We start from the raw sequence: 7317 nt of genomic DNA, 5'->3' as shown, positions 1-7317 counted from the left end.
TGACCTGAGTTCTATCCCAGCGAAAGCTGGTTCAGGTAGCCGGCCCAAGGTTGACTCAGCCTTTCATCCTTCCGAGGTCAGTAAAATGAGTCCCCAGCTTGCTGGGGGGGGGGGGGGGAAGTGTAAAAGACTAGGGAAGACAATGGCAAACCACCCCGTAAAAAGGTCTGCCGTGAAAACAACGTCACCCCAGAGTCGGAAACGACTGGTGCTTGCACAGGGGACCTTTCCTTTTTCCTTGGTGTAGTAGTTAAATGGGGGTGGTGGTGGGGGGTGGGCTCCCTCTGGGAATCCTACCCCCCCAGGGAAAGTGCATGCGCAATACATAGCCTCTCCTCTCCCGGTGTAGTGAACGCCGCGTGGTCACTGTCTGGCTATGCCTGGCAGATGGTCACTGCAATGGCCTCTCCTGCATTACTGCATCCGTAGCAACACCTTCTCGCTGGTCCCCCCCGTTTTCACAGAGTTTGCTACGTCATGGTGCGACCGAATTGTCCGGCGGTATAACCGGATGGGCAGGCTGGGCCCACCAACTTCGTCAGCCTAAGAGAAGGAAAACTCTAACATCAGACCCGGGCAGATAGAGCTCGTTAATGTAACACCTACCACCTGGAGGACTCACTGCCGGCGTCCCGGCTTACTGGGCCATGGCAGATGACCCCCAGGTGAAAGGGTGGAGCCAGTACCGCGCACACTGCGCTTCACCTAAAAAATTCCTCTGCGCAGGCCTGAAGGGCATATCCACACACACAACCCACAACGCATCAAGTCCTGCAGCGATAGGCAAGGGGCGAAACGGCAGGTGGAAGGTGCCACTGGAAGCCGCAGTCCCGATCCTGCATGTAGGCGGTTCAGGATATTGGTCGCCTGATGCTAACCCGGAGACGAAAGCATCTTTCGGCAGCACCCTGAACGACCAAGCAGCCTTATCTAGGGACAGCACTGCTTGCTCCACACGGAGAGGGGCCTAGAAAAGGTGGCCTAAACAAAGCTCGTCTCCCCCACCCCAGTTGGCTAGCCGCGGTCAACGGGCATCCTTACTTGCGGTCGAAAAATAACAACAAAGAAAAGGCATGCACCTGCCTCACAAAGTGTGCAAAGACTAAAGCTTGCGTGTTGGAACATCAGAACCATGCTTGACACAGTAGGCAGTGGTCGCCCTGAACGACGCTCTGCTCTAGTTGCCCACGAACTTCTCAGGTTGAATATCGACATAGCAGCTCTCAGTGAGGTCCGTTTCCCTGAGGAAGGTAGTCTTCAAGAACACGGTGCTGGCTATACCCTCTACTGGTCGGGTAAGTCAAAGGCTGAGAGCCGCCTTTCTGGCGTTGGCTTCATGGTCAGGAACTCCATTGCCTCCAAACTCGAAAACCTTCCAACAGGTCACTCAGATCGCATCATGTCCATGCGCCTCCCACTTCAAAACAAGCAGCATGCAACACTCTTCAGTGTGTATGCCCCAACCCTTCAAGCAGATCCTGCAGAAAAGAACAAGTTCTATGCTGATCTACGCAACCTCGTATGGAAGACCCCTACAGAGGACAAGGTGATCATCCTTGGCGACTTCAATGCCAGAGTAGGTAAAGACTCGGAAGCCTGGAAAGGAGTACTTGGCAAACACGGCATTGGCAACTGCAATGACAACGGGCGCCTCCTGCTAGAATTCTGCATGGAGCACCAGCTCACCATCACCAACACTATCTTCCAGCAGAAGAACAGTCTGAAGACAACCTGGATGCACCCACGGTCCAAGCATTGGCACCTTATCGACTACATTCTGGTGCGCCAGAGAGACATTCGAGATGTCTTACACACCCGAGTTATGCCCAGCGCAGAATGTCATACGGATCATCGTCTTGTACGCTGCAATCTCCGTCTTCACTTTAAACCCACACCCAGGAGAGGAGGTATCCCTCGGAGGAAGTTTCAGGTTGGCAGCCTCCAGTCAGCCGAAGTTAAAGCTGCCTTCCAGGCAAAACTCCAGTCAAGAATTGAGGACCTCAGTTGCCCCACAGACCCTTCTCCAGAAGCACTCTGGGAACACCTAAAAACTACCGTCCTGCAGATCTCTGAAGAAGTCCTCGGGTTCTCCACAAGGAAGAACAAGGACTGGTTTGATGAGAACAATCAAGAGATCCAAGAATTACTGGCAAACAAGAGATCTGCCTACCAAGCACATCTTGCTCAGCCCTCCTGTCCTGGGAAAAAAGCAACCTTTCGCGCTGCATGTAGCAACCTCCAGCGCAAGCTTCGAGACATTCAGAACGAGTGGTGGACCAAGCTTGCAGAGAGAACCCAGCTGTGTGCAGACACTGGTGATTTAAGAGGGTTCTACGAAGCCCTGAAGGCAGTATATGGTCCATCATATCAGGCTCAGAGTCCCTTGCGTAGTGCAGACGGCCAAGTGCTCCTCACAGACAAGGCATCCATACTGAACCGGTGGTCGGAGTATTTTCAGGTTCTCTTCAGTGCCAACCGCGTAGTTCAAGATTCAGCAATCCACCTCACCCCACTTCAACCGGTGAAAACAGAGTTGGATGAGATCCCCACCCTAGAAGAGACTGTTAAAGCCATCAAGCAACTGAAAAGTGGCAAGGCAGCAGGAGTTGATGGAATTCCACCAGAGATCTGGAAGCATGGGGGCACAGTACTACATAGCTCACTTCACAAAGTACTTGTCACCTGCTGGGAACAAGGCAAATTACCACAGGACTTTCGCGATGCAATCATCATCACCCTATACAAGAACAAAGGGGAAAAGTCAGACTGCTCCAACTACCGGGGGATAACCCTGCTCTCCATCGCAGGCAAAATCCTTGCCAGAATACTCCTGAACAGACTGGTGCCCACCATTGCAGAAGAACTCCTCCAGAGAGCCAGTGCGGCTTCAGAGCTAACAGGAGCACCACCGACATGGTATTTGTTCTCAGGCAGCTCCAAGAGAAATGCAGGGAACAGAACAAGGGTCTGTATGTGACTTTTGTCGACCTTACCAAAGCTTTCGATACCGTTAGCAGGAAAGGCCTGTGGCAAATCTTGGAACGTTTAGGATGTCCCCCAAGGTTCCTCAGCATGATCATCCAGCTACACGAAGACCAGCAAGGCCAAGTCAGACACTGCAACGACCTCTCGGAGCCCTTCCCAATAGGCACAGGTGTAAAGCAAGGCTGCGTTCTCGCGCCAACTCTCTTTACGATCTTCTTTAGCATGATGCTTCAAAGAGCCGCAGTAGATCTAGATGAGGACGATGGTGTCTACATCCGCTATCGCACCGATGGCAGCCTGTTCAACCTGAGGCGACTAAAGGCACACTCCAAGACAATGGAAAAACTCATCCGAGAGCTACTGTTTGCTGACGATGCTGCACTCGTCTCCCACTCGGTATCAGCTCTGCAGCATATGACGTCCTGCTTTGCAGAGGCTGCCAAGCTATTCGGCCTAGAAGTTAGTCTGAAGAAGACAGAAGTTCTCCACCAGCCTGCACCCCAGGAAGATTATCACCCTCCCTGCATCACTGTGGGTGAATCAGTTCTGAAGACAGTCCAGCAGTTCAGCTACCTGGGGTGCATCATCTCCTCAGATGCCAAGATCGACAAGGAGATTGACAACAGGCTGGCAAAGGCAAACCGTGCATCTGGTCGACTGCACAAAAGAGTGTGGAGCAACAAGCATCTGAAAAAAGGCACAAAGATCAATGTTTACAAAGCGGTTGTGATGACAACCCTCATCTATGGCTCCGAATCGTGGGTTTTATACCGTCATCACCTGCGACTCCTTGAGCGCTTTCATCAGCGCTGCCTTCGCACCATCCTCAACATCCACTGGAGTGACTTTGTGACCAACACTGAAGTCCTCAAGCGGGCAGAGGTTACCAGCATCGAGGCACTGCTGTTGAAGACGCAGCTGCGCTGGGCAGGGCATATTTCTAGGATGGAAAACCACCGCCTTCCCAAGATTGCCCTGTATGGCGAACTCTCCACCGGCCATCGAAATAGAGGGGCACCAAAGAAGAGGTACAAGGACTCCTTGAAGAAATCCCTTAGCACCTGTCACATCAACCATCACCAGTGGTCTGACCTAGCCTCAGATCGCAAAGCATGGAGGCACACCATCCACCAGGCTGTCTCTTCCTTTGAGAACACACGCATAGCTGGTCTTGAGGACAAAAGGAGATTGAGGAAGAATCGCACTGCTACAGCACCAACCCTAAATCAGACTTTTCCCTGCAGCCGCTGTGGCCGGACCTGCCTGTCCCACATTGGTCTTGTCAGCCACCAGCGAGCCTGCAGCAAACGTGGACTATTGCACCCTTCTTAAATCTTCGTTCGCGAAGCCAAGCCGAGAGAGAGAGTAGTTAAATGCGCGGACTCTTATCTGGGAGAACGACCCTTGGCACTTACCGTGAGGGGTCCTTCTCCTAAGAGGACAGGAGGACATCTTGGGTGTTTCCCACCGTCCAATCAGGGAGGCAGGAATCTTAAAAAACTTCCCCTTCCTGTGGATGTGGGAACCACCCTCCTTCCAGTTCGGGTGACTCCGAGAAGCAGTAAAAAACTCTTGCAACCATCACTGCTATGAAAAAAAGGTGAGCTAACTGGTGGTCGGTACAAAGACTTGGCATGAGCCTCCCAAACCGACTGAAATAAACTCATATAGAAACTGAGAAAAAACAGGTAAACTACAGGTAGCCTGTGTTAAAGAGTAATCAACAGCTGTAGATGAGACTACAGGAGAAGAAGTTAGATCCAGACACATAAAAGATAGATGCTGCCCGAGGTAGGACGATAGAAGAAGGGGAGGGCAAGATGTCCTCCTGTCCTCTTAGGAGAAGGACCCCTCACGGTAAGTGCCAAGGGTCGTTCTCCCTAAGAGGCGGAGGACATCTTGGGTGCTCCCATAGCAGTATGTCATACAGGGTGGGATCGTCCTACTCAGGCAGCACGTGTTGCAGGATTCGTCTGCCAAAGGCTGCGTCCGCCGACGCATATGCGTTCAACTTATAGTGTCGGATGAAAGTGGAGATAGATGACCACGTAGCTGCCTTGCACACCTCCTCTATGGAGGCATTCCTGTTGAAGGCAGCATTGGTGGCCGCACTCCTGGTTGAGTGTGCAGTGATCCCTGGTGGTACGTGAAGGTTTAATGCCTTATACGCCTCCGATATACACTGCTTGATGGCGTAGCTAATTGCTGATTTGGACATCTTTTGTCCCAGTCTAGGAGCCGCTATATTAATGAACATGAAGTCTGATTTTCGGATAGATTCAGTTCTTGTAAGATAGACCTTAATTGCTCTTCGCACGTCTAAGGTATGCCATGCGCGCTCCTTGGGATGCTTGGGATCCGGACAGAAGGATGGTAAGTTGATCTCTTGACTCTGATGGAATCTAGAAGAGACCTTTGGTTGGAAGGTAGGGTCCGGATAGAGGATCACCTTGTCCTTGTGGAACACACACAGTTCCCTCTTAACCGATAAGGCCCGGATCTCTGAGACTCTTCTGGCCGATGTTATTGCCACCAGAAAGATGGTCTTCATACGCCTGAACTTTAGGGATACAGAACTTAAGGGCTCGAAAGGAGGACCTGTTAGGGCAGAGAGTACCAGGTTCAATCTCCAGGTAGGAAACCGATGTACTTGTGGTGGAGAACTCATGGAGGCTCCTCTAAGGAAGCGTCGAATATGGGGGTGAGATGAGAGGTTCACGCCGTCCACCTGCTGGAGAACTGAGGATAAGGCTGCCACCTGACGTTTGAGGGTAGCTGGCTTCAATCCAGAATGGAGACTGTCCTGAAGGAACTGCAGGATCTTGGGGACAGAAGGATGCAATGGGTCCACGGCTTTTCTCCGACATCATCTGTGGAAGGCTTTCCAGGACATGTCGTAGATCTGCGTTGTGGAGCTTTTTCTGGATGCCAGGATGGTGTTCGTCACGTCACTTGCATAACCAAGATCTAGGAGAGAGCGCCGTTCAACCTCCAAGCGGTCAACCTCAGCCAGTCTGGATGAGGATGCCACACCGGGCCCTGTAACAGCATGTCTGGCCAGATTGGTAAGTGAAGCGGTTCCGCTACTGACATTTGTTGGATTGATGAGAACCAGTGACGTCGCGGCCACCAGGGAGCAACCAGAATGACGTCGGCCCTTAGCAGCCTGATCCTTCTGAGCAACCTCGGAATGATCGGGATTGGGGGAAAGGTGTAAAGAAGGCCTTGCGGCCAGGGAGAAGTTAATGCGTCCGTGGCCTCCACTTGGTAGTGGTAGTACCTCGTGGGGAATCGAGGAAGCTGGTGGTTCTGAGAAGACGCAAAGAGGTCCAACACCGGCGGGCCGAAGCGTGTCACTATCGTTAAGAAAAGCTTCTTGTTGAGAGACCACTCTCCCGATTCAATGCTCTCCCGGCTGAGCCAGACCGCCTTGATATTGCAAGTCCCCTTGATATGCTCCGCCCTTATGGACTTTAGATGACTCTCCGCCCATTCGAACAGTTTCACGGCCTCCTTGTGAAGGGAAGTCGACCTGGACCCCCCTTGATTGTTTAAATAAGCCTTGGCAGCGATATTGTCCGTTCGAACCAGGACATGCCTCCCGGTCACCTGGTTCTGAAAGTACAGGAGAGCCAGTCGAATGGCACGGAGTCCCAGAAGGTTGATGGGAAGACTCGCCTCCTCGGTTGTCCACTGGCCCTGGGTAGGTATCTCGTTGAGGATCGCCCCCCAACCTGAAAGGCTGGCATCTGAAAAGAGCTGTATTTCCTTCTCTACGAGGAACATTCTCCCCTGACGCAGGTTGTGGTCCTTCGTCCACCACAGGAGACTCTCCTTGACCTTCTTGGGAACAGTCAACGACATAGGGTGCTTCTCCATGATCTGGATCTGATAAGGGCGCAAAAAACATCTGAAGTTGTCTGGTGTGAAAGCGGCCCCATTGAAGCGCCTCTAGATTTGAGACTAGAAGACCCATAAGTCGTGCCAGGGTCTGGAGAGATGACAATGGTTCCCGCACTATCTGGAGCACCAAAGCCTTGGTCCTCAGCATCTTTTCTTCTGGGAGGAAAACAGAGTCCTTGTGTCGATGACCATACCCAGATGTTGTAGCCTCTGGGACGGCTGTAAATGACTCTGGGGAATGTTGATTATGAACCCGTGTTGTTGAAGACAGGATATGGTGTGTATAACGTCCTGCTCCGCACTCTCCCTCGACGAGGATCTTATCAGCAGGTCATCGAGGTAAGGGTGCACATGCAACCCTCTCTGTCTGAGGATTGCTATCAGGTTCACCAACACCTTGGTGAACACCCGCGGTGCTGTCGCCAGGCC

Source organism: Heteronotia binoei, chromosome 7, assembly GCF_032191835.1.
Source record: "Heteronotia binoei isolate CCM8104 ecotype False Entrance Well chromosome 7, APGP_CSIRO_Hbin_v1, whole genome shotgun sequence".
Lineage (NCBI taxonomy): Eukaryota > Metazoa > Chordata > Lepidosauria > Squamata > Gekkonidae > Heteronotia > Heteronotia binoei.
Note: the sequence above shows the minus strand (reverse complement) of the source record.